General features: G+C 37.5%; 1 long non-coding RNA gene across 1 annotated transcript; it reads left to right on the top strand.

Annotated features, from left to right (window-relative positions):
• Positions 1-528: 528 nt before the first annotated feature.
• On the top strand, positions 529-4,246 carry LOC143669095 (uncharacterized). Its single transcript, XR_013168698.1, has 3 exons — positions 529-697; positions 2,762-2,851; positions 4,044-4,246. It is a non-coding gene; the product is annotated as an uncharacterized LOC143669095 (long non-coding RNA).
• The last annotated feature ends 22,140 nt before the right edge of the window (positions 4,247-26,386 follow it).

The following is a 26,386-nucleotide window of genomic DNA, read 5'->3' as shown; positions in this document are numbered from 1 at the left end:
GGCCCTGTCCTTTATGCTTCAGTATAAAAATAGCACCTTGCTTAGGACATTGAATTGAGAAGTTGCACTACATAAGCAAGTTTTCTCATTTCCCGCTAACCCATCCTGAGTTAGCCTGTCTTAGTTTGCCAGGGCTGCCGTGACAGATATCACAGACCAATTGGCTTCAACAATAGGAATTTTATTGTCTCACAGGAAGGCTGGAAGCCCAAATCAAGGTCCTGGCAAGCCATGCTGTTTCCAAAGTTTGCAGCATTCTCCCTGTGTCACATGATGCTCTGTCATCTTTGGTCTCTTCCAGTGGCTCCTATTGACTCTGCAACAAATTTCCTCTTATAAAACTCAAGTCATATTGTATCAAGGCCCATCGAGATTGTTTTTACTTCATCTTAATAGGATCTTTGAAGAGCCCACTAGAAATGAGATCGTACCCACAGGGATTGGAACTGGACCACATATTTATTGGGGCCACAACCCCCAACAGAACCTATGATGTAAAATACAGAATCTTCTCTTTATGGACTCTTAAGGGTGAAGGATGAACATTAACATGAACTGAACCTCTAGGCTGCGGATAATTTCATTTACTCTCTTAACACTTTGCTGTGAATATCCGTGTCCCCACATCACTGATGAAGGAAACAGAGCACCAAGAAATGGGGAAGGCTGTCCAAGATTACAGGGGCAGAGAAGCTATGTAAGCTCACGCCTTTTCCCAGCATATGCTATATATATATATATTTTCCTTCCATTTGTGTTTGAGTTGTTGGAATTCTCTGATATCCACAGTAGCTGAGAAGTGTTTCTCACTGGCAGGGCCTGAGAAAAGCCTGACAACATTCTCTCTGGAGGAATTTCCACAATGTCAGTTCAGAGAGTAAAAGGAGCATGGGACTGGAAACACAAATGGTTTTGTCCAGGCACACGAAAGGTGGAAGGGGATATCAGATGACCATTCAAAACTGTCCTAAAGCAGGTGTAGCCGGAAGCCAGTGGGGAAGTCGCCGCAGGAGCTTAAGGAAAGAGAAGGATAAAGAGAGGGTGAGGGTAGGAAATGAAGACTAAAGAAGGGGAAAGTGGCTCAAAGGTGAAGCTGGTAAATGATTCTAGAAGGGAAAGTGGTTGAAGATTATCAGGAAGACACAAGTAGGGCTTGTGGTGAGAGAGAAGGGTGGAGGGCAAGGCAGAGAAGAGGAAGAAACTTTGCCTAAAGAATGAAGAAGAGAATAAGTGAAGTTTTATCTTCATTAGAGAAAGTGGAAGTTTGTCTTATATGACAAGTTGCTCCAACCCATTGTGTAATGCTAAGATATCGGATTATCTCCCAGCTACACTTTGCCATTAGAAAAGTGTAGCTTTCTGAGGCCCCTCTATGGCAAATGCTGAATAACGTGTCTGAGCCTGCGGCATTTGCTCAATGCGCTCGTGAGGGAAAAGCGGCATACCTCCTCACCAAGCATTAGCCAGAATCATTCCTATTTAAAGGAGCATATGGAGATTTAAAAACATAATTTTACAAAGCAGAAATAACTCATCTCCTGGGGCCAATTATGATCCAGAGATGTCCTGGAGGTTTAAAACACAACCTGTAGATTCTTCACCAGGCCCTATCAGTCCTGTTTAAGTTATACTAAGTTTGTTGGAAACCGGGTAAACTTCCTTGGAAACCTCAAGGTCACACTCGGTTCACATCTCGTTTCATGGATGTTTGCAAACCTTTCAGCAATGCCGAGTGGGATTTCAGTTGAATTGCATGTGAACTCTGGCCAAGTTTCGAGGGAACACTGGGGAGCTGTTTCAGGTAGAAGCTAGTTGTAACTCAAGGAGTCCAAAGTGAGTTTTGCTTTGAGTTTCTTTTGGGTTGTACTTGAACTGACACTCAAAGTGAAACTCAGGAGATCTAAACCTCTTGCAAACTCAGGCTCAAAGGGAGGCCTTTGGAAGCCAACCTTGCATGCTGAAAACGCTGAGCTAACAGTGCTAGTGGGTGCTTTGGTCTGCTCTGCTGAAATCTCTGAAGAGGATTTCACCTGGAAGGGAAGACTTCTTTTAGAATGTGCAGAGCTTAGTAAAGCAAGCAGATTTTTGAGCTTGCTGACAGATTATCTGCAACATACAGAATATGCAATTTCTCGTTATGCCAGATTGCCAAGCAAAATTTCTGAAGTGGTTTATGTAATGGATTAACCAGCCTCTTTAGATCACATCCCTGAATTGGAATTAAAACCCAATCTTGTCTAGCTGGGCAATTCAAATTAAAATGGGGTAGTGTTGCCTGGGTTACCTGAATAGCTGCTACTCCATAGTTTTGACCCTAGTGACATGAAAATAGTCTCTTATCTGTGAGAATGGAATAATTGGGGAAAAAAATCTGAATTTTTCCCCCATGAAACATACCCATAAAGATCATGTATAAGAATCCTTAAAAAGTAAAGCCATGGTCACCATAGAGCTGAGCCAATCGCCAGGACACCCTACAAGATAGGCATCTAACCTGAACAGGGGTTGGTGCTAGGGCAGAGCAGATTTAATTTACTTTTGGCAAACAAGTTTGAATGTTAAATTAACCTTAACAGAAATGAGGGTTTTTTTTGAGAAAGGAAACAGGTTGGCAGACTTTTGGCATATCAACAAAAGGAAATCACACACACACACACACAAAGGATTAGTCAAAATAAAGATCAAATGAAGATCAAAAATAAATTGGCTTCAGCCCAGGAAACACTTGTTACATTTTACAAGCAGGTCTTTCCTTCCCCAGAGGAACCACCTGATCTTCCCCCAAAGGTCACCATATGCCCTGCCAGCTGGTGATGAAATACTCCAGGAGCCACTAGAAACCCCAGCACAGGTACGGCACTAAAACACACTTACACTCTCTAGTCCTTCAATGATAAATGGCGTCAAACTGAAGAACATTAGTAAGGAGATTCCCAGGACGTGTTGCACCAAGTCCTCACACTTCAGCACCTCTCCCGCAGTGACTGCTGCCTGAGTTCCCCTACTGCTCAGACGCATACTATACAATGAGTTGGTTTAAACAAATGGAATTTATTGGCCCACAGTTTAGAATCTAGGAGAAGTCCTTGGATTCTTGCCTCTTCTGTTACATGAGAATGCACATGGCAGTGTTTTTCCCTTTCTCTTCTGGGTTTCATTGGCTTCCAGCTTCTTCCTGTGGCTTTCTCTCCCTGTTACTGAATTTCCCCTGCTTATAACAGACTCTAGTAATCTGGGTTTGACCCATCCTGTGTTGGTTGGCCACAACTTAACTAAAATAACATCTTCAAAATGTCCTATTTACGATGGGTTCACACCCACAGGAATGGATTAAGGTTAAGGTTAAGTTTTTCTGGGATATATAATTCAATTTACCACACCAGCTTAGCAAAGAGAACAGCAATTTCTAACATCTGTTGACCTATCTACCCATCATTTATTTATATCCATCTATTTATCCTATCTGTCATCTATGTATCTGTCGTCTAGCGTCATCATCGATGTATCATTCTCGTAGCACATATGCTAGGTGTTCGGCAAGATGTGGAACTTTTTCAAACTTCAAAGAATTCTGTTTGATAAATTAATGTAACCAGGACCACATAGTTTGTGGGGTCCAGTACGAAATAAAAATGCAAGGCCCCTGGTTCAAAAAGCAAGAAAAAGGAGTTGTTAAACACACTAAAATATAAAGTTGTTTCCTTTCTTCTGCAGGCTTTCTCTCAAATTGTCGTGGTGTTTTTACTTACTATGTAGTGTCAGTCTAATTAAAGAAATGCTAAATTCTAAACTATTTAGCATGAGTTTTACTGCTCGTCTTTACACTGTACAGTGCTAAAAATGGAATGATGCCAATGATTGAAACAATTTAAGTCTGATAGGTACAAAATACAAATCGAAGAGCATTTACTGGCATGAGAAATTACTGAAATTGCACAATTCTTGTTTTGCATTTTATACATACCTAAGCATTTGATTTCTATCAGAACAATGGAAATGTGGCGCAGAACTATCTCAATGTTGCATTTCACTTCTCAATACAGGCACATTCTACCAAGCCTCTCTACCTTCATATTACTGATGATTAAGGAAGAATGGAAAGGGAGAGGAACTATGGGTTACTTTGTGTCTCTCTGATCGAAGGGTATGAAAGGACCGTTGGATAAGGTGACATCCAAAGATAGTAGGAGTCAACTATGGCATGAAATTTTTAGGATGATATTCTAGTAAAGAAGGAAGACTACTATGCCAGACTTAGTAAACTTTAGTACAAATGATGACTTTATTTTCAGTTGACTTTTTTTTAAATTTCTGTGTCTTTTGGATTCCCCATAATCAATTGACACATTTTGTAAGTGAAGTGTTCACATTCATCATGAGAATTAGACCACATCCAGCAAACACCTGTCATTTAGAAACTTCCATCTTCAGGTCATAAATTGTAAGCCCTATCCTGACTAAGCCATTCATACAAACATGCAGACTGTGTTGGTAGTTCCAAAACCTTTTCTAGAACTATGTCTAAAAATAAATCCTACAAAGCATATTAAATCTTAGACTCCATAGAGAGACTAAAAATGGAATGATGCTGGAGAACAAAACTAATTTAAGTTTAAGTGGCTCTTAGCGAAATGAAGCTCTGAGGTCCTTGTAACACTATCATCATTCTACCTGTTTAAGGGATTAATGGAGGCCCCAGTAATAGGAACCCATTTTGCTTTGGGGTTTATTGTAAGATAAAGAAATAAAAATAAGATTTTAAAGTACCATTTAGAGGGGTGTTTTATACTCATCTTTGAGATTTGAAATTAATTTGCTCTTGTGGTCTCATTAGTTTACAAACACATACACACAGAACCTAAATTATTTACACACACACATGCATACAACTCATTTTCCTTGTATATATGAGTAAATAAATACATAAATATATCTACTTAAATAACTATTGTACAAAGATGGATAAATTAGATGAATATGAGCAGAAAAGGGAAAAAATATATCCTGGCCATGCTACAGTATCTTTTCAAACCATGTGGTTGCCTGGGAGAGCTGGGCCGGTGAGGTGCTGATAGAGTGGCTGAGCACCAAGCCACAAACGCTGGACCTGTATCTTGGGTAAACTCTGTGCAGGACCCGAAATACTGGCAGTTTCAACATGTTTATTGTAGGCACAAGTCAGAGAGCCTGTGTAGAAGAGACAGTTTCTCTTAACTGATTACAGCAAAATAGATCCTCTTTAAACATCAAAATGAAAAAGAAAAGAGAAGGGAGGTTGGTCACCCAGTCGTTGAGTTGTGTTTACACTCAGGGGGCGAGTTAGGCCAGTGTCAAGCATTCCGCAGCCACAGATTTTCCCCGAATTCTTAACCTCAGAACTGTGCTGCATTAATCATATGGAGAATCGCAGAAAAAAATGTGGGTTAATTTGTGTAAATGAAACGCTCCTCCAGGAAAAAACAGCTCAAAGCATGTGTCCTGTAGCTTATGGTTCAGAAACATTTTACACAAGGGAGAAACAATTTATAAACAACAAATGGCATAAACTTTTGAATTGTTTTAGTAGGAGAGATGGCTTTCTCTGCTCACTCAATTTCCCCTGTGACCGAGCATCTGGTCCCAAGCTACAGAGAGCTGTGACCACAAACTCTGCATTTAGTTAAGTCTATACTTGTTAAATAGAAATAAATTGTCCATTCAAAATAGTATGCATTATGGCCTAGAACTTATATCAACCCTTCATTTTTACTATTGTCAATCTGAAGAGGAAAGAAACGTTCAGTTCTGACAAACATTTTGGGGGTTAGATTTCTGGGAATATTTATTTCGCGCTCCTCTGTTTTTTTCAGTAAATGTCTTAAAAAGCAAGTCGTTGTGTTCTGTTTCCTTAGACTTGCCGGGCAGTGCCTATTTATCCTGCCCCAGCCTGGCCTCCTGCACAGGCAGAAGTGACAGAGCAAGGGAAAGGTCAGTGAGATGGAGCTGCCTTTATTCCTGGATTTTTCATTACTGTGCTTTTGTAAAGCGATAAAACTGTGAACCCTTCAAAGGTACTATATGGTGAGCAAATAAAATCCTGGTACTATCATGGAAATGCTTTTGTCCTTGTGGATCCCTGAAAGGTCGCAGGGGACCCTTACAGGTTCTCAGGCCAGACTTTGAGAACCACCGTTCTGACTGCGTTTATCTTCATGTCTGATGAATGGCATTAAAAGCATATCATGCATTTCTTCTTTCCCTTACTTTATTCCCCTTAGCCATGTATCCTAAACATCTCTGCACAGCAGTACAAGGAAAGCTTCCTCACTTGTTTTATAATAAACTAGTATTCTCTATTCTGTTTGGATTTGTCATAATTTACTTTAACAATTACTTTTTTTTTTTTTTTTGTATGCTGTAGGGTGGGGTCACACTTCATTATTTCTTCATGTGAGTATCCCGTTATAGCAGCATCATTTGTTGAATTTTCCTTTGCTTGGTTTTTTGTTTGCATTTTGGGAAGTGCATGGACCAGGAATCAAACCCGTCTCCCGCCAGGCAGGTGAGAATTCTACCACTGAGCTATCCTTGCACCCCCAACAATTCCCTTTTGATAGACATTTGGATTTAGCCCTGCCCTTTAAAAGAAAAATCTAAAATAAACAATACTTTGATGAATAACCTTGTAAATACAGCAGTTTAAATACAAGGAAGTATATTTATAGGAAAAAAAAAATCACAGAGGTAGAAAGCAAATTGCAATTTTTCCCCTAGTTTTGGCCAAAGGACCCCTTGGAGGAGTTTGCTCCATTTTGCATGTCTACACAAAATACATGAGGGTGCTTTCTCCCCCAACTTGCAATCTGGAGCTTTGCTAATTTGGCAGTGAGCAATGTTACCCTGTTGTAGCTTTAACAAGCATTTCTCTTGTTTCAAATGAGGTTAGGCATCTTTCCATACGCTCAGGCCATTCGTTTGTCCTTTTCTGTGAGCTGTAGGTTTCCTCCCAGGCCGTTAATCTTTTTCTTCTCAATCTTCCACAGTACTTTTTAAAATATTAGGGGGAAATAACTCTTTGTTCCTGCTGTGAATTTCAAATGATTCATCCCAGTTTTATCATTTGTCTTTAGATTTGTTTGTGGGGCATTCTACCATGCAGATTTTTTCCATTTTTATATGGTCTTCTTTTGTCAATCTTTTTTTTTTCTAATTTTGTTTTCTGGATTTTTAGATTTGGCTTAAAAGATTTTTTTCCTCCTCCAAAGTTATAAAAGAATGCACAAATATTTTATTTTTATTCCTTTATAGTTTCATAGTTTACATTCAGTCATTGGGACATTTGTAGTGTGCCTTGATGTACAGTATAAAAGATGGATCCAATTTAATATCCAATTTAATATCTTTCTATACCCAACCCACTTTTTTTAACACTGCATATTAAAAATGTATATCTTTACTACACAGAGTTGAGAAGTAACCTTTATTATATAATAACTCCCCAAACATATTTGGTTCCAATAATATATGAAAAAATAAAATAAAAGTCTCATAACCTAGTAGGATTTGTTCCAAAGAATGCAAGAGTCATTCAGTATTGGAAAAATGCATTTATTTAGTTCATTTGATTAAAAGAGCTCACAGCCACCATGTTGACAAATGACAATAGAGAGACCAGACAAAGACACCTCCTGTTAAATCAAGAAAATTTACTTATCTAGAAGGTACAAAAGGAAGTCAACACAATCGGAATGCACAGCAAAGAGATCAGCAACATTCTCTGATAACAGGCTAGGTCTCTGGTCAATGCACTGTTGCAGATAATAAGCTGAAAGAGTGAGAGACGCACCAGCACTTCTAGAAGTCCTGCTGACCCCATCTTTCTATTCATAAGGCAATGAAATTCTCCTAAGGCGTGGGAGTGTGCAGGCAACCACCTCATCCAAGTTAAAGTGCCATCAGCGTCCACGGAACCCAACACACACCACACCACATAGCGTGGGAGGGGACAGTGCAGTAAGCTCAGTATTTTTATCCCTCTCAGCCCTCTCAAGATACACATCCATTTCCAATTATTTTCCTGAAGAAAAGAAAGAAAATCAGCTCCAAATTTCTTTGGGAGTGATATAACAGGCTCTTAGGCCAGCTGTAAGATATGGCCTATAAAGAGAAAACACATGTAATTATCTCAATTGATATTGCCCATAAGGAACAAAAACCTTAATAAACTAGGACTTTACTAAGAACCTATGTTTGACATTAGTATGATGAAATATTCCTTATGAAATATTTCTTCTGCAATTTTTCTTTTGGTGAAAAATTTCTACAATGACAAGCATGTCTACTATACTATTACAATTCAATATGAAAAATACACAGAGATATAAATTGAAAATATAAATATAAAAAAGGGAGGGGATAAAACTGCCACTTAGGGAGTAAGTGTTTAGTTCCTTGGACTGCACAAGCAAATGCCATGAAATGGGTTGGGTTAAACAATGGGAATGTATGTTCTCATAGTTTGGAGGCTAAAAGAAATTTCAGGCATCATCAAGGCAAGTCTTCCCAAAGACTGGTTTTCTGGGATGGGTGCCAGTGCTCCCTGGTCCTTAGCTTGTCACATGGCAAGGCACATGGCAGCATCTCCTGTTTCCTCCTTTCTCTTCTGGGTTCCTTGATGTTCAGCTTCTTATTTCCCATGGCTTTCTCTCCCTCTATCTGGATTTCACTGCACTTACAAAGGACTCTAGTAATAGGATTAAGCCTATCCTGATTGCACTGGGCCACACTTTTAACTGAAGTAACCTAATTACGATGGGTTCATACCCACAGGAATGGATTGGATGTAAGAACATGTTTTTGTGGGGTACAAGCAGCTTCAAACCACCACAATCACCTACACAGGAAATTAAAAAGAATTAATAGATGAACTATAATAACTAATATACAAGTCTATTAAGGTGGCCTGACACAAGGGTAATATACAAAAATAGTGCTCTATTTACCAACAATAACTGATAAGAAAATGTGAGAAGGAAAAAGTTCCATTCACAATACGATAATAATAATAAATTCTAAGATGCTTAGGAATAATTATAATAAGCATGTGAAACGCAAGAAAAAAATGAGTAAACTTTTTCAAAGGGCATCAAAGAGGACGTAAAAAAATGGAGAGATAATCCATGTTGCTTAATGAGAAGATTCAATATTGTAAAAGATTTTAATTCTATCAAATTAATGAATAAATTTAATGCAATCCCAACTAAAATATTATTAGCATTTTTAATGAAGTTTGATTCTACTATTCCTTTGGAAGATAATCCTCATATTCAAAGAGAAAATATGCAAAAATATTTAATAAAAATTGGGAAACACTGCAATGCCTGGAAATTGCATCACTACATGTCAAATATTTGACAAAGCATTAGTGTTTTAGTTTCCTAGCTGCTAAAACAAATACAATGGGTTGGCTTAGCAACAGGAATGTATTGGCTCATGGTTTCAGAGACTAGAAGGCTTGCTTTCCTCCTGGGGTCAGTATCTCCTGGCTGGCTGGCAATCTTTGGTGCTCTTGCCTTTTCTGTCACCTGGCAATGCGCATGGCAGTGTCTTCTCCTTTCTCTTATGGGTTCCATTGACTTCCAGATTCTGACTGCTCTCCAGGGTTTCCCTTTCTGTGGCCTTCTTTTAATAGGATTAAGGCTCATCCTGATTCAGTTGGACCACAACTTAACTGAAGTAACCTCATTAAAAGATCTTATTTACCATGGGTTCATATCAACTGGAAAGGATTAAGAACACGTTTTTCTGGGGTTCATAGCTCCAAGTCACCATATTTAGTAATGAAAATAGTATGACGTTTGTGTTGAACATAAAGACCCATAAAACAGACTAGGAAACCCATAAATCGACCTTACTTATATAGGGATATGATGAATATGATAAATTAAATCTATTGTAAAAGGTTAGTAAATGTTGCTGGGAAATTTGTAAATAATTTAGAAACAGTAAGGATAGCTTTCTTACATCAATCTATATATGTGGAGACATAACACATTTCAGATGGATGGAATAAGGACTATATGTAATACACAGTACTGGAATTTAGAAGTCAGATCATTTCTGACTTGCCTAATTAATTAATTCAGTGGTATAGTTAAGAATTTTGCACATGATATGCCCTCAGTAAGTAGGGACTTAGTTTTCTCCTTGCAATTCCCAGCCTAGGGCCATGTTGTCTTTAGAAATATGCTCAGAAAAGATGATACCCTTTGCTCATCATTTAAGACATCTTGTGCTAGGCTCTAATGTTGGGTCTAACTAGGAGCATCTTCTTCACTAATATTTTGTTTATCTTGCAAAGACTAGCAGGTCACTTATAGTTATAGCACATCACAGGTCAAAAGTATTCTTTTAGTAGCCAAGTTTTGACGCTTTAATTTGATTTTTGTGCAATGTCTGATATAGCTAGATTGCCCATAGCTAACACACGAATGGTTCAAACCATGTCTAGAGAGCCTGAGTGCTTTCTGAGGAAAAAAAAAGTCAATATAAAAGAGCTTTCATCAGCTAAGTCTTGAAAATTTTCATAGCTTAGCCCATATATACCCACCTCCATAAACGAACACAGATTCTGTAATCGTTTGTGTTTGAATAGTGATTCCATATTTGCATCATTTGTTAATTTTACAGACATTTATTGTGCACATAAAAAGAATTTTCTTTTCTTGTTCTTGACACCTGACCCTCTGAAGCAAGGAGGGTTGTGTAGGAAAGCTGAAGTCATCAAAACATCAACATATTCTCTAAAAAACACAACCATCCTGAAATCTAGCATGAAATTCTATCCATGACATCAATATTTTTGGTGATGAGCTTCTTAATCACTGTCTGGATTTTATAAACATCTAATAATATAAATCAAATGCAAAGCAAATTGACTATGAAGTGAAATTAGAAATTGTACAACAAAGTCAATAAAATAACCGAAAGTGATTTTGAAAACTGTTCCAATTTTGACAAAGCTATTGGTAAATGAGGATTTGGTAGAATTAGACCAATAATAAGAGAAATTTGAAAAGAAGGAAAATATAATAGGCATTTAAAAGAATGATTTGCATATCAGTGTATTGAAAGCACACTGTGGGAAATTAAAGTTCTTGAATATTTTTAATGACTGATGATGAATTCTCAAAAGTCAAATGGGTAGAGAAGGGTATCAAATCCTGCTATTGCTACATCTTTGTCAGAAAAATTACCTTGAAAAGAATCAGCCTGCAATTTATTCTTTGTTCTAGTCATTAGTAGAGAGTTATAATTTTAACCTGTATTTTGTAGAACACAAGATGAAATACGTAGTAATTTTATAAGTTTGGTTACCTTTTCCAAAATAAGGTAATCAAACCTTTTGTTTACTCTGTACATGACATTTTGTTCCCTATTTTAAGTAAATTCACTTTAAGTGGGCTTTTTTCAGGACAAATCACAGAGACACAGCTCTCTCAGCAGAGGTATGTCTTGTTCTCCCTGATTCCATGGGAGCGACAACATTTATGGACATCTTCAATACTTCAACTCTCTCTCCTAATTTTCCACTCCGCTTTCATCAGACACAATAGTCTAGCCTTGCAAAAGAGAAATCTGTTCATTCACCATGATGGCCCCTGTCCTATGATCAAGGCCTCCCAGGGCCCAAGCAGTTCCCCATGTGACTTTTGTCGCAGACCCTGAGTCTATTCTGCTGCTTATGGTAATGCACGTTTTGTGCCATTTCTGGTCTTTTATTTTTTCTCTGCATCCGTTATTTGGCATAATTTAACATCGGCTTTTATAGTTAATCAACATTTGTTGAATAGCTTCTGTCTGTCAACAACTATCATATATGTTATAACAGAGCCCTTTCTGGCAGAGTATCAAAGAAAAGGAAAGAAAAGAAAACCAAAAAAGGAAGGGAAAGAAAAAATGAAAAGCAACTATCGTTGTATTGGTCAAATCTTTGTCTTCCTTTCTCAATCTGCCTTCTTGTTCCTTCATATGCATTATGTCCAGTTGGCCAGATGGCACTAGAAAGGGAGTTGAGGTGGGGGACCTAGCCAGAACAGCTCAGCTCTCAAGGCCTTTTCAGTGTGTGGGTGAATGGATGGGTGGCCATGTGTTTAATATTTTTGGCATGTTGTTTCTGAAGTTAGATTACTGACAGCATAAAGCGGCTAGGCAGGCATTAGCCTCCAGATGTATGTTCCTCATTGTCCTGGCAGGCTGAAACACAGAAACAACATGGCAACCACCAATTCTGATTGGTGACACCACAGATCATATCATTTCTCTGCTCGAAATCCTACACTTTCCTTCCATCTCATAATACAACGAAACAAGTGTTTATTGTGGTCTACGAGGCTGTACATGATCTGGCTGAAGCCTATGATTCTGACTCTACCTCCTGCTGTTCTTTTCCTTTCCCCTACAGCCTCGCCCATGGCGTCAGCCTCTTCATTTCCTGGACTTGCTGAAACGCACGCTATCTCAGGGCCTTTGCACTTACTGCTTCCTCTGCCCCAGATACATGCCTAGCTGTCTCCTTCACTTACTCAGGGCTTTGCTCAAACATCGCTTTATGTAGAGACTTTCCCCAACCACCCTTCCTAAGCTACCTCCCTTTTCTTACCCCATCACTCTATATCGCCATAACCGCCTTTAGTTTTCTGTTATCATTCTTGCCTTCTTTTGCTATATTATATGTTTGATTGTTTATTGTCTGTCTCGCCCAGTCAGCATATAAATTTCATGAGCATGGATGGTGACTAAAGCCTGATTTCACAGCACCAAGACAGTGCCCAGGACAGAGGAGAGCGACAAACAGCAGATGCTGTCAGTGCCCCTCCAAGATTCCTTGGATGGCATCATTTCACAATGTTCTCGCCAACTTCAAACTGCCTATACCTGCACTTCCAAGCTTGTTGATTCCTTCTAAGCAACAGAAGGCCATCCTACGCACCGACACCTCGGCCTTGAGAAATTATACAACACTTGCCTCGGGACAACTCTCAATCAATGACTCTCAGGATTTAATGCATAAATGCTCCAGCTTTTGTGCCCTTCAGAGAAAGTTAAGAAATGTGGAGTTCAGGGAAGGGTACCTTGAGACAGATTGTATACTATTTCCAGAATTCCATCCTACCCCTAGAGGGGTGTTTATTAGGCCCCAGTCTGTTGAGGTAGCTGTCTACAATATACCATTTATTAGCTGTCATCCCTCCCTGTATCACCCTGGACACTCCCCCACCAGCTTGCACCTCCCAGGTAAACTATTTACACCGAAATTCTTCTTTCTGGGTTTGTTTGGGGGAACCCAAACCAAGACAATAAATATTTGTCACTGTTGAATGAAAGGCTCACAGCAGATTCTGACTGTACGTGTAGGGAATCACTGGGATCTGTTATGATGCAGTGTCATTTGGAAAGCAGAAAGCTGGCTGAGTAACCAGGGAATGGGGCCGATGGGGAGTGGAGAAGGTGGTTCAATTAAGGTAGAAATGGAGCCAGCTCCAAGAATCAGTATCCACAGCTGAGAACTCAGAAATCTTTAAGGCTGAACACGGAAACAAATGCGCACACCCTGACATCACAGAGATCCAGCTTGTTTGGCTGCACAGGATGCCCTGCTCTGAGGGACCTCAAGTTCATAATGCTCTCCTGTGCCACCTTGAAATTCTTAAAAAAATTTTGAACACGGCACCTGCATAGTCTTTTTTCCCTGGTCCCCACAAATGATGTGGCCATCCCTGAAGGCACAACACACTTTTTCACTACAGTTCAAGAAGAACAGACGACCAAAGATTTGAGATGAGAGAGAAATTTTGTAGAGCTAGTCACTAAGGAATTCTCTAGGTTTTCTCATTATCTGCTCTAAGAGGACCTGTTTCTTGTTTCAGACAGTTACAGCAATCTTGGAAGCAGAAATATGTGACTTCACAATATTTCATGACATTAATTTATTGGTGTAAATCATGAAAACATTTTTGGATGGATGTGCTGCATATTCATAATTTATACTTTGTTCAGAGTGAAAATACAGTTGATATTAACTAGAAAAACTAGGATGAAATTCCTAAAGAAAAATAATTTTTGTTGTGCAAATGGACCTGTAACATTTATTTGGGGGGATGTTCCTACTTGCTGCTGGTGGCTTTTTAACAAATCATTCATTTGGCTTTCCAAATGGAAGGCTGCCAAGAATTTTTGATGTTTCCAGCGTGACATTTAAAAAATAGGCTATTATATTTACTTGCATTTAAAGTAGTGGAGATTTAATGTGACACCTTGATTCTAAAAAGATAGCTTCTAATATAAAAAAGAAAGAATGATTTGAGGGGGAAAAAAAAGCCATTAACCCGTGTGGGAAATTTTGAAGTTTGTGGATTTTCAAGCAGGGTGGCAAGTAAAGTATTGCAGCATTTTCCACTAACTAAAAACAGATACCACGTGATAATGGGTGATACATCTGCAGCTGACACCCACTTCAAAGAACAGGTGCCCCTAGATGTTTAAAAAAGGAAAGACAGTGTCTCGTACCAGTCTCCAGCAGCCTTCAGGAAGTGACGAGCGAGAACAAAGGGAGGCTGGCTCAGAGCTAATATGTTGGTTACATCAGGGCACAGAGGTTCTCACTGCATGCTTTCATGGCCAGAAGTCAAATGGTCAGATGATGACATTTATTAAAAAGTAATGGCTTTGTATTTTTAATAAAAATGACACATATGGGTATGAATTGTACGCAATAGGAAAAAGGGTCAAGGAGGAAGTAGTAAGTTTCCTACATTGTCTAACGTCATGGTGAATATCTCCAGCTATCTCTCTTTGGGTTTATTTATGATAGAGCACTAGAACATCTGGATTGACATATGTCAATATAATGTATCAATATCAATAGATAATAGAGTAGATGGACAAATGGGTTGACAGCTGTATGGTACATAAACACTTTAATAAGAAAAAATGAGATCATGCTAGACATACATAATTATAAAAGAGAAATGTTATAGTTCATTTGACCCTCATTTAACACAAGAAAAAACTAAAATGAAGCTGAAGGAATTACTGAAGTTCAGAGAAATGTTTGTCCATCATAAGAAGACTCTGGTTAAGAAAAGAGGTTGGAGTCATTTTCTTTTTTAACCACATGCTTCAATTTTGAACATGGTATAGACTCTCTCCATGCAACATTCTCTTCAGCACTCACACTTCCATCTCCTCTGCTCTCACCTCCTTTTGTTTGCTTATATTATTTTTACTTTATTGGAGTTTACAGTATTTGCATCGTATTCTGACACTACAGTCTCCCAAATTGTTTAGCCTTAATTTTATGCTTAAATGGATTTCGTCATCATTAGCAGTCATTTTCCATGCTTCCTCTGTAGTTGAGCTTTCTGTAAGCTGGATAGAATTCATTGTTAAAGGAGGTTTTCCAAGAAAGGCCCTGTTTCCTGAATGCTTCCACATTGGAGAATGCCTGCACCTACATATTTGAATGGTTAAACTGGCAGGGAACAATATTCTTGAGTGATATTTTCTCTCCTTCAGAGCATGTGAGCTTCCTCTCTTAGGACTGAAGGCTGCTATGGCGATACCGAAGGCCTAACTTATGCGGCCAGCCCTGTCCCTTGGTTTGTGACTCCCCGTTTCTGTAGGCATTCCTAAAGCGTTTTTTCTTTGTCCTTGAAGCTCAACAAATTATCCAGGACGTGTCCCAACGTTGACAAACTATATCCAATCTTTCCTAGTATACAGTATGTCCATTTGACCTGCGGAATCAATTACAACTTCATTTCAGAAAGAAATTGCTCCATTACATCTTTGAAATAACTTTTTCCATTATTAAGTTTTTTAAGATGCTATTTCAAGGACCAAATTATCTGTATGTTAGATTATCTTTGTCCCTTAATTATCTCTCTAATTATTTTTATTTCTTTCATTGCCTTTTGGATTCATGCATATGCCAAGATTTTCTTTATTCAAATATCAAATAATTCAGTTTTTATATGTATGTGTGTATGTGTGTATATATATATATATACATATTTATGTATATTACATATACATACATATTTACACTCAGTTCCTTGTGACCTACAAATATTTTTTATTTCATTGCTCTAGAGCAAGGTTCTGCATACTTTATCTGAAAAGGGTCAGATAGTACATACTTTAAGCTTTGTGAGTCACAGATGTTCTCTATCATGTATTCTCCTCCTCATCTTCCTCCTTCCCCCATCCCCCCTTCCTTGTCTTCCTCCTCCTCCTTCTTTTTTCACAACCCTTTAAAAATGTAAAAACCAACCTTAGGATGCAGTCATGGGCCGTACAAAAATAGCTATGCATGGACTGCTGCTCTAGAATCCTTTTGTTTTTTTGTATTTGTGTAGTGGCAATAGTATTTCTTTTCCTCTTGGACAGCTTAGTTCAAACTGTCTACCTTCTACCATGTAGTGTGGGTGCGTTCTCTCCAATTCTCTTTTCATTTATTTCTGTGACATATTCGTTCTGCTCTGAGCTATAACTGGATGGTAGTTTTATGCTTTTGATTCATTTTTCTGCAACTTGGTAACTAGGAGATGAGGGTGCATCAGCTTACTGCCCCAAGGTAGCATGGCCCCCTGAGAGACGGTGAGTAGTGACTACCTTCTGTTTCGGCCAAAGTTCTAAGTTAATTTTAGGCACTTCTACACTTGAGGGGTTTTCTTTGACTTTTTCCAGAGCTACCAAAAGTCACTCTCAGCCTACTCTACAAAAATTTTAGCTCATCTATCATACTCCTTACTGATTGTGGCTGGGGAAGTGTTAGAAGCGCTATGAAGTTTCTGTGCCCCATCAGATTCTTCTTTTTCTTTTTCTAATTGTAAGGCCTAAATGTGTTCACTTTTCCTAGTTTGGTTGTGTTGGAAGGGAGATTCTGTGCTCCTGCTTTATTCCCCAATTTTTTCCCCAGAAGTCATTTTAAAAAGTACTCCCACAATAAAGATTCCTGTGTAATCTAGACTAATACTATGCCAATCATTGTTGATTGATTATAAAACCTATGATATTTTTAATCAAATATGTATCCTAACAATTAAAGACCAGTTTAAGACTACAAAGAAATTATGACTACAAGTAAATCAATAGCATAAGCTTGGTGGAAACAAAACACAAATATGGAATCACATTGGAAATAACCCTTGAAAGATGTGCCTTGGTTGTGTACAATGCCAGTAAGATGTTTGCAATCTGCCCTAGAAAAACTGGAAAACACAACCCCAAATGCATGTGTGCACACGTACACACATACACAGCAGCTAACAATAAATGGTAGTTGCCCAAGGACAATCTAATTTTAGAGAAAGAGAGGACACGAAAGTCTGGAGAGAACAGAGAAAATGCATGTAGAGAGAAAACGTGATCTGGACTGTGACATTTAGAACTTATATGTCTTCATGAATTCTGAATTTAAAAAATTGTGCTTAGTTCACAAACTGCATTATTTTAAATACAACGTGACTCTGTGACTGGATCACACAGGTTACACCTTCGTAAGTATCACGGGTAAAATCAACATTTTATAATTAGCTAGAGATGAGTTCAACATCTTGTTTTCAGGTAAATCTTTACCTAAACAACTCTATCCTAGAATTAAAGACATCAAGAAAATAGTCAGTTTTTTCCGATATCAAGTTCCATAATCTATAGCCTTCTTCCTTCTACCAAACAATTGTAATTTTAAGGGTTTTGTGGAAGAACAAGCATTATTAGATCATTAATGGACAGATTGTGGCTCCTTAGCTGTGAAAGTACCTATCAAAATGACTTTTAAATTTATTTGGAAGAAAATTAAGACTTGCTAAGAAATTTTAAAAAGTGAAAAACAATAGAAAAGATTTCTTCCATGAATTTTTAAAAGGTAATAAAATACCTTTATATTACCTTTTGTATTATAATAAAATTATAATACAAAAAAGTCCATAAATGGATACTACTTGAAGGAAGAATGTAGTATGTGAGTAAGGTGGCATTTCAGATCAATGGGATAAAGGACAGTTATTCAAAAAATGGTGTTACAGCAACTGATTAATCATTTGAGGGAATATATATATATATGTTCTACATATATTCTTCTATATATTTGTCTGCATGTGTGTGCATTCCTACCTCAAGCAATGCACAGAAACATATTCTAAAGATATATTTTAAATGAAAAAAACAAAATCTTTACATTTCAGGGAATAAGTGTTAATTTTGCAATCTTTGGGTATAGTGAGAATTTCTCATTTTGATGCCAAAGGCAGCAGATTAAATTACTTAAAAATTAAAACAGTGGTATTAATAATATCAAAAATTAAAATTAAAAAGCTTAAAGAAAATATTAATACATATATGGTAAAAGAATACTAATAAAGGGTACACAGAGATAACTAATTAAAGATGTCCAGTAAGAGTGAAAAATTATGTGAGTAGGTATTTTAAAAACATATCCATTTTTTAAATTTTTAAATTATGAAATCACTAGTTACCAAAGATACATGGATTTTCTAAAAAACAGCAAGATTCCACGTTTAAAAACGACAACATATAGACAGATTTTTTCACAATATTTATCAGTGGCAAGGTTCATTCACTGTTAGGAGCACTTTGGCAGGCATTAAAAATATTTAAACCCTTGGATCAATTGTTTCAGTTTTTTCCCCAAAATTTAACTATAACCGTGCATGAGAATATTTATAGCAACAATTCTTATAATACCAAAAAATATTGTAAGCAACCAAATGTTCAGTTAACTGAATTGTCATTTACCCATACAACAGAATTCCCACACAACTTTTTAAATGGATGTTGTACAAGAGTGCTTAATGATATGAAAATATCTATTGGAGAAGTAAAAGGGAAGTTACAGACAACGCTTTTATTTCAGAATATTTCCCTCTTTTTCCAAGACCTGTGCTTTTCTGAGTGATAGAATTTCTGGAGATTTAAAATTCTACTCCTTTTTTCATTGTATTTTTAAAATTTTTTACCTTAAACTCTTATAAAAATAAAAATGATCATTTTTTTTTTAACGATAGCTGTCAAAAGTTTTTGCCAGTATGAGTTTTCTAAGGGAACCGCCCTGATAACATTTTGTGGTTTTGATATAGTAACATCTGCTTTCTAGGATGAATTTAATCCTGAAGTTTGCCTCAGTAGGGCTCCCTAATCAGAAAGACCAAATTGCTTTGTTCTCCTACAACATTGCAAAATGATTCTTACAATCAGGCTTAAAAACAAAACGTAAAAGGGTGTGCATTGAAAACATGATGGTGGCTTTAGAGGGATGTTATTTAATTTATCCCTAATTAGCAGAGGAGAGAAAAAGTAACAGGGAATATCTGGAGAGGCTTGATTAGAGAGCTGAATACATAGGTTCTATTACGATTTATTCCGTCAGCTATAGGTGTGTTAGGGGGCTAATGAGAAGAACAGTAACTATTATTAGTATTAACTACTTGAATACTGTCTATTACTTTCTTCAGTGCTTTACTATGTTATTTCTCATTCTCACAACTTCTTTCTCAGGGTACTATTATTCCTGCTTTACTGATGAAGAAAGTGAAATCCAGAGAGATTGCTGACTAGTCCAAAGTTACCCAGCTTCTAAGTTGAAGAGCAAGGGATGATGGTATTTCCAGTTTATTTAATTCACTAGAGTTCTGATTGCTCCAATAAATATCAATTAAAGACAGCAGGAGTTTTAGTTGACTTTGGAGACATGGACCGACAGGTGTGGCATAAAACGTAAGGCTCTTTAAATTCTAGAGACCACAAAAATCTCTACTGGTGTCGCAAGCCTATTTAGCAAATACTTCGTAAATGCCTCCAAATGCAATGCACAGTGTTAGTTATGGCAGGAATACAAGATTGTGGAAAACAATCCTTGCTCTGTAGAAGTTTAAAATTTAGAGTGCCTGGGGGTGAATCCCAGCTCCTTTCTTTATAAGCCATGTGGATTTGGGGAAAGTTATTTATTTTCCATGTGTCTCAGCTTCCTTATCAGTAAACCAGAAACCATAAAAATACCTTTTTCAAAATTTGTTAGGAGGATTAAAAGAGTTAAATGCAATGTATCAGAACAGTATTTAGCACTTTATTTAGTGCTGATACTAGTATTTATTAAATAACAAATAATAGATATTTAGATACATAACTAATGTAGTGGCTAATTATATACCTGCTGATAGCATTCACTGATCGTTTAGACAGCAAATCTACTTCTTTGAATTTCTTAAATGTGTGATTCCTTTTAGGCATATCCCCATTTCTCCTGAGCACTTACCCTGCATATAGACTGCACTAATTTATGCCTTTCTATTACCTGGTCCTCTGCTTGGTTACATTATCTAAAAAATAGGATCAATAACATTACCAAACTCACCAGTTTATTGGCAGGGTTAAATGACACAAAATAACTGAAAAAATTCTGTATTAAAAACATATATTTATTATTAGCAGTAGATCAGTCAGTCTTCTCAATAGTTTTCTATAAATACCGAGATTTAAGAGATAATAAAAGGATAAAAGTCATAGTTAGGTCAAGTCTAGAATAAATTCTCTCAACATGATTATGTCCCAAGTGTCTGGGACACTTTCTTTTCAATATGTTCCAGGCACATGAACAAATGTTTTCCTAAAATTCTACAGAGTTTGTGAGTAGGTGCTGGGTATAAGTCATGTTTGGGCAATTTAATGTGCTTAAACAGCAGTCTTTTGATACATTTGTAACCTCTGACAAAGTTCTTATTATATATTCCTCTCCAGGTTGGGGGAGGGATATATTCATAAATGTCTAAAGTCATAAAAGATGGTTCTATTTCTTAAAAAAAATAGGGTCATTAAACAGGCAAACAATGGGAAGGCAGAGGGAGGAATTGACTTAGTTAAGTGTATGGTGTAAATTAGTAGCAGTGCTAATTAAAGACATTTTTGGCAATCCCACTAGCTCAGGTGGGATTGTGAAAATGCACACATGCAAACACATATTTCCCTTCTCAATCTGGTCTATTTTTCTATGATTTCACTGTAGTCAACAAGAGCATATTGAACAATAGTAAAGTACAATGTGCCAAGCATCTTGCTTGATTTGTTGAATTGCAAAAGGAGAGTGAGGACCTTGATCATGAGGTAACGTGGTGCTGGGAATAGGCCTTGCTATTGTGTGGAGAATGAGGAATCATCTCCTCATCAGGCATTTTAAAGCATAGACTCAATTATGTAATGGAGAGTTCAGTTGCATCCAATCTACCGATCAGATTGAATTCATTCATTCAAATACAAATGCAGTAGTGAGAATAGCTGAACTGGTTAATATCTCAGGAGAAGATTCTCTGCCTCAGGCCAGGCCATTTTTCACCTAAAATACAACCATGGTCTTGCATATGTCAAAACTCATTTACTAAGAAACTGATAGTGGTTTTGAAACAAGTTAGTACTTGTTTAAGCAAAGGCAGTGAGAATGCCTCAGACTTTTCCCTCCCCCCGTTTCTTCCTTTACTTATCTTTATGTGCCCAAGGTTTGAAATACATTGAAATTGCATTTTTATAATTTATTTTTGAAAATTCCATTTTATGCTCACTTGCAATTTTTTTAAAAAGCTTTTTGTTCTTTCAAAATGTGATCTAGAATGGAAACTCAAAATACATCCTTTATTTGTACAAGTGTAACCAACTCTCATGTTACACTTGAAAGAATTGACTATTTAATCTTATTTACATTAAACAATGTACTAAACATCCAACAAAGCCTCAAGGGTTTAAAAAAATTGTTTTTGGAAATAAGAAAAGCTTAATTTAAGCAGTAAAGATAATTATCATGCTTAAAAAATAAGTAGCAGTGAATCACCAAAGACCATTTTACTGTGAGTCATAATGACATGTGGTCAGAGGCTTCAATAGGTATACTTTTTTTTTAAAAAAAAAGAATACCCTTTGGTCTTTTTTCTTCTGCCCCCAGACTTTTCAACTCTAGAAGATTCACTGCACTACAATACAGTCCTTGGGCTTCACGTGGTACAACCGAGTTGCTTATACAGATGAGTTCTCTTCAGTATTTTCTACTCCGTTTCTTCCCCTCCCCCCCCATCTTGTCTCATGTACAGACATGTCAAATGTTCGGTTGATAAACAGGATGATTTAAGGTGAAAAGTGAGAAGGAAAAAAAGGATAATATGAAGGTTTTGGGGGGCAGCCACATTACATCTTCGTATCCGCACCTCGTGACCAGCAGTGACCCTGCATGTGATAGGAGAGCAGTAAATGTAGTTGGCGAAGAGAATAAGTGAATAAATGAATGGTTTTTTGACAATGGTTTGTAGCCTCTTTGACTGCATTTGGGAAAGCGATGTAATTAAAACGAAGTTGTAAATAAGGACATTGGGCTAATTATATCACGTTAATAGTACTTTGTAATACATATAAAACACTTTCACATACTTTATCTCATTTGAACCTCATAAAGCCCTTGTTAAGGAGGCAGATGTTATTGTAGGTAGAAAACAAATGAAGTTCAGAATCAAAAGATGGTCCTGTTTTCTTTCAATATTTCATTAGCAAAGCCCCAGGCTGTGGGGGTGTCTGCCCTCTGGGCAGTATACCATTTGTTGTGGTAATTGTGGTAAACAACAAACCATTCCACAGTCTGGAATTACACCGGAATTATTAGTCTAACCAGGACCCTTTATGCATATGTGGGCAGAGTGATGGGTCATGGGTGGGACTGTAGCTTATAAACTAAGATTATTCCAATAAACATTTAATGAGAACTTTCTTTGTGCCAGGCATTTAGAGAAGTCCCTTCTCATACATTATCTCCATTTCACAAAGAAGGAAATTGAGGCTCATAGAGATGGAGGGACTTGCCCAATGCCACATAAGTGAATGACAAGAATGGAATTCGAATCCCCCAAAGTTCAGTAAGTGTCTCTATCCTAAAGAGCTTGATATTTGATTGGAGGAATGAATATGTATCCCTGTCCAGGTTGGTGGGGAGGAAAGAATATATTCATAAATTACACACACATCAATTAATTAGAGATAGCACGAAGAACTAACCAGAGCAATAATTCCGACAGTGCCTTATGGCATGAGCTAGAGTGGCTGCCAAGTTGATAGAAGAGGTGGAAAACTTGGGAGGACATTTCTTTGAGAGGTGGGTAGAATTTTAGCATTTGGACAGGTTACCTGTAGGAGGTGAGCATAACTTAGTCAAGGAACAATAAAATGACGGGCAAGAATTTATTGACCATTAACAAATCGCATCGTGTATAATTTCGAGCATGTCAGAAAAATCAAAGAGGCATTAGACATGTGATTCAAGGGGCCAGAGGGTAGGTTGGCAGAGGTTTCACGGAAGATCTTGAAGTTGAGTCTAATGAAAGCTTAGAGTTTAGATGTACAATGAGGAGTAAAGAGAGATCAAGAGATTGCTCAGTAATCCGGGTCTCTGATGTGTTTTGGTAAAGAGCAAAACTATTACAGACTTTGGAGGCCAGGACAGGGGGGTTATGGTTTTTCTGTCCAAATCAGGATCAATGAAAGGTTGAGAGTTGCCTGCTAAGAAAGACAGGTATAGGCTAGACTTTATTTTAGAAAAATTAGCCATGTGGCTGTTTATAAGAGAGGCTGTAGGAGAAGAGAAACAAACAATGAGAGTAAGAACCATGAGGAGGCTGTTTGAATAATTGTGCATTAGCATGAGCAATGGAAATGGGAAAGAAAGAGAAAACCCTGGGTGGAGACTTACTAGATACAGATGGAGGAGAACACAGCAACGAGAAAGGATTCTAATTGGTGACTAGAAGCACCTCGGTCATCTGAATAATACTCTGCAATGTTCAAAGCTCTCCATATTTATAATGCTATTCCATCCTTATGATGAAGCTAAGGCGTATCATTTTCCTGCCTACAAAAGATGAAACTGAGAGGTTAAGCCAGGGGGCCCAGGAGCCAGGCAAGTAATGCCAGTGAGTAAAGGGAGGTGGTGAGGAGTGGTGAGCATTGTGGAGAACTGGAAAGAATAAACCCTAGTTTCCATAATTTGTAGGTTCCACTTGTTTACATTTTTAGAAATTTTATTGCGGTAACATCTATGTAACATACATTTTGCCATTTTAACCATTTTTTTTGCATGCACTTCTGTGACCCAATTACATTCACAATGTTTTCTTACCACCACCACTACCTCCTACTAGAACTTTTTCATCACCCCAAAGAGAAACTGTGCATTTCAGGTAACAAATCCCATTCGCCTCTCCTATTCCCTGGTAACCCCCTGTGGTCTACTTTGCATCTCTGTGAATGTGTCTATTCTAGACATTTCAGGTGAGTGGAATCACACAATATTTGTCATTTTGTGTCTGGCTTATTTTGCTCAGCATAATGTCTTCAAGGTTCATTGAAATTTTACCTTTTCTGAAATTGGGGTGCATCTTATAATCAAATGGCACCCTATAGTCACTGTCAGTGAAGCAGCAGTGTAAATTAGTTGTCATTGACCAAGCAAGCAACTTGACCGTAGCTGTTTGTACTGCAGTTAACTCACCTGAAATGCATACACTGTTGATTCTACATGTGTTGAGCTTAATTGCCAAAGAAGATATCTTTAAAAGGAGCTATTATTTGGCATTGAAAGTCAAGTTAAGTGTGTACAAAGAAAGGCATGTAAACAAAGCTGAGGGCATACATTTGATATTAGTGGTGATAGTTTCCCATTTCTTCTGGAACAAATGATCCGATATGTAGTGGCTTAAAACAACACAAGTTATTTTTCTTACAACTTTGTAGGTTCAAAGTTTGGCACAGGTTTCACCTGGCTAAGACTGAGATGCCAGCAGGGCTGAGATCCCTGTGATGGTTCTAGGAGATAATTCATTTCCTTGCCTTTTTTAACTTCTAGGGGCTGCACACTTTCCTTGGCTTGTGGCCCTTCCCTCCATCTTCAAAGCCAATAAAAGCACATCAAGTTCTCAAGTCATAGCTCTCTGATGCTTCTTCTGTAGTCACATCTCCCTCTGGCTTCACTTTAGCTGGGAAAGTTTCTCCACTTTTAAAAACTTAGGTTGGACCCACTTGGATAATCGAGGATAATTCTCACTCTGAAGTTCCTTAATTTTAGCCACATTTATAAAGTCCCTTTTTTCATATGAACATATTCGCAGGTTCCAGGGATTAAGATTTGGACATTATCTTCATTCCCTAGCACAGCCATTACAAAGCATTACAAACTGGGAGCACTACAAAACAGTAGAAATTTATGTCTCAGAATTCTGAAGGCTAGCAATCCAAAATCTAAGGTGCTGGCAGGGTTGGGCCCCCTCTCAAATCTGTGGGATGAATCTGTTCCATGCCCCATTCCTGGCTTCTGGTGGTGGTTTGCCCTGGCCATCTGTGGCATTCTCTGCCTCAGTTGTCGTACTGTCATTCTGTCCTCTAACTGTGTCCAAATTTCCTCTTCCTATAAGGACACTGGTGATTTTGGATTAAGAGACATTTTCAGAAAGCCTTATTTCCTGATAAGGTCACATTTTGAGGTACTGGGGATTAGAATTTTAACATATCTTTTGGACGGACACAATCAACCCATAGCAGGTATCTATGGGGACTATTAATCTGCTTACCACATGAATAAAGCAAAAATTCATCTTTTGAGAAATGATTATAATGCTGTTTTATGTAGCAAAGCAATAGCCAATACTTTGTGGGGCACCAGAAAGAAAGCTATCACAGTGTAGATGTAATTATGTTGTATGTTGTCCCTGAGATATAAAAAGGAGCTTTTCTTATCACAAGTCAAGCAATGTCTGAGAAGGAGAAATGAGAAAAGGAAAAATTGCCCAATCCCTTGAAATGGATATAAAACATTTCAAAGCCAAGAAACTTTCCTGGTAGTACTTTAGAGTATTAAAGGGATCATAATTTTTTTTTGGACTGTTTAAAATTTGAGTCACATAACTTCTCATCGTTTTAATGTCTGAATTAATATATTTCAAACTGGCTTTGTTAGATCTATAAGTTGTTCTCTCTTTGCCCCTTCACCTCTTTCTATTATAAGATTAAAAGAACAAGACAGCTTTATAAGTCAGAGTATATTTTATTTCTGTGCAAAAGAAAGTTCATGACAATTTCCACTGTGGGTGTATTTGAGCTTCTGAAGGATGACTATTTTCCAGTTTGTCTTTCTGCCAACATCAAAGGTTCTATTATCACATCTGCACCCATTTACTGCTTCAGTCTTGTGCCTCGTGTGTAATATTCTCAACCTGAAGACCTTTCACAAAGTCTTCCTTCATTTATTTAAATATATGGTGAATTAAATGAAAGCATTTGAATACTGACCTGTGCCAAAAACTGTGCC

Source organism: Tamandua tetradactyla, chromosome 25, assembly GCF_023851605.1.
Source record: "Tamandua tetradactyla isolate mTamTet1 chromosome 25, mTamTet1.pri, whole genome shotgun sequence".
In the NCBI taxonomy this organism is placed as follows: domain Eukaryota; kingdom Metazoa; phylum Chordata; class Mammalia; order Pilosa; family Myrmecophagidae; genus Tamandua; species Tamandua tetradactyla.
Note: the sequence above shows the minus strand (reverse complement) of the source record. Positions and strands in the feature narration are given on the sequence as shown.